This window comes from Tenrec ecaudatus, chromosome 11 (assembly GCF_050624435.1).
Source record: "Tenrec ecaudatus isolate mTenEca1 chromosome 11, mTenEca1.hap1, whole genome shotgun sequence".
NCBI classification, from domain to species: domain Eukaryota; kingdom Metazoa; phylum Chordata; class Mammalia; order Afrosoricida; family Tenrecidae; genus Tenrec; species Tenrec ecaudatus.
In genome coordinates this window covers 146,503,473-146,505,192 of record NC_134540.1, presented here as the reverse complement: position 1 = coordinate 146,505,192, position 1,720 = coordinate 146,503,473, and the positions used below count along the sequence as shown (strand labels likewise).

Sequence of the window (1,720 nt, the reverse complement as noted above, 5' to 3'; positions counted from 1 at the left end):
AAGTGTTTATTGGCCTGGTTGGCACAATAAACTACCTCACCTCCCTTCTGTCTTTGTTCTCCAGTACCTTCCTTTGCTACTTGCTCCATCTCCCCCATGTGGCAGACATGTACACACAATAACACAACCAAAGGCTCAGGAAATCCTACCCACAACACAGTTTTTTTTTTCTTTACTCAAGAAACATCTTTATTAATACAGTATTTATTTGTCTTCCCTCTGTCAAACCCTGAGTCAATTTCTTTCCCTGGGCTGCCTGGGGAGGTGCAGGGAAAGCAGACATATAGGGCAGACGAGGCGCGGGACAGAGAACTCTGGGAGGTGAAGCAGCCTCCTTTACATGGCGAAGAGGATGAGGAAGGCCACCATCAGGCAGAAAAGCCCTATGGCCTCCGAGAGGGCGAAGCCCAGGATGGCGTAGGAGAAGAGCTGCTGCTTCAGAGAAGGGTTCCTGGCATAACCAATGATGAGGCTCCCAAACACAGTCCCAATGCCAGCTCCAGAGCCGGCCACTCCAACTGTGGCAGCCCCGGCCCCAATGAACTTGGCGGCTGTGTCAATGTCCCTGGAGACAGCGCTGGTTTGGAAGCTGCGACTAGGGATGCGTGAGGTCAGGGGACGTGGGGCTGTCCAGCTGCTGAAGCGCTCGTCTGTCAGTGTCTCAGGCAGTTTCTGCACCAAAACAGACAGTGGTCTGCTAAGCAGCTGGGAGGTGCTCCTGACCAGGGAAGGGGTGGAGACGAATTTGGCACAGGCGTACATTTTTAGGGGGTGAGGGGCAGTAGCAGGCGAGCTGCTCCTAGTGCAGAGAAGACAGCCACAACAGTTTTATTATTTTATTTTGTTTTTGTAATTTTGCTTTATCTCTATTTTTCTAGTTCTCTTCCAACTCTTCTGGTATCCTCTTCTGGTGTGGCCCCACCCTTCAGGGAATATTCATTCCTCTGCAGCAAAAACAATCTACAGTCCTGTCGATTCCAGCACATCACTCTAACTGCACAGACCTGTCCACATCCACACTGCCATAGCAACAGAACCTCAGCACCCATATCCAAGCCACACTCACATCATTTGTCCCTCATCTTGCCCTTCAGCCCTTTACAACTCTCTTTTTCTTCAGGAAATGTTATTTCCATGAAACCCTTTAATTCAGATTACCCTAAAAACAATTTTCCCGTTATTTTTAGAAATCTGTTGGCTTATGAAGACAGTCGCTGGTTATAACTTAATTATTTTATCTTATTCTCTCTCATATTCTGCTCCTCCCTCATTTTTCCCACCTGCACATCTCTCCCCTTCTCTCCATTTCACAACTGTATGTTTTCTAACTCCTACTAGACCTTTTCCATGTAACTCTACAGAGAAATGAATGAGCCCTACACAACCCAGCAGCTCAAACACCACTAATAGCTCTTTCCCAATGCTGAGGAAACAGCACTCAGCCAGAGGAAACCTTCCAAAATCTAGACAAACCAAGCAACTGATAATCACCCAAACCCAATGGAGTACTCTGAAAAAGAGGCACTGAACTACCAGAAACAGAATTCAGAAGAATTATGTTTAGGTTATTTCAAAGTATGTGGGGGAACACTCATGAGAACAACAGAAGCAACTGAAAATCTAAAATCCTTAGACCAAAAATAATTCCAGATGATAAGAGAATTAGGCAACATAGTGAGAGACCTGAAGAATAGAATGGAAGAGATAGAAAATCAAATTA

General features: G+C 46.0%; 1 pseudogene; it reads right to left on the bottom strand.

Annotated features, from left to right (window-relative positions):
• Window positions 1-256: 256 nt before the first annotated feature.
• Window positions 257-798, bottom strand: LOC142460903 (ATP synthase F(0) complex subunit C2, mitochondrial pseudogene; annotated as a pseudogene).
• Between the last annotated feature and the right edge of the window lie 922 nt (window positions 799-1,720).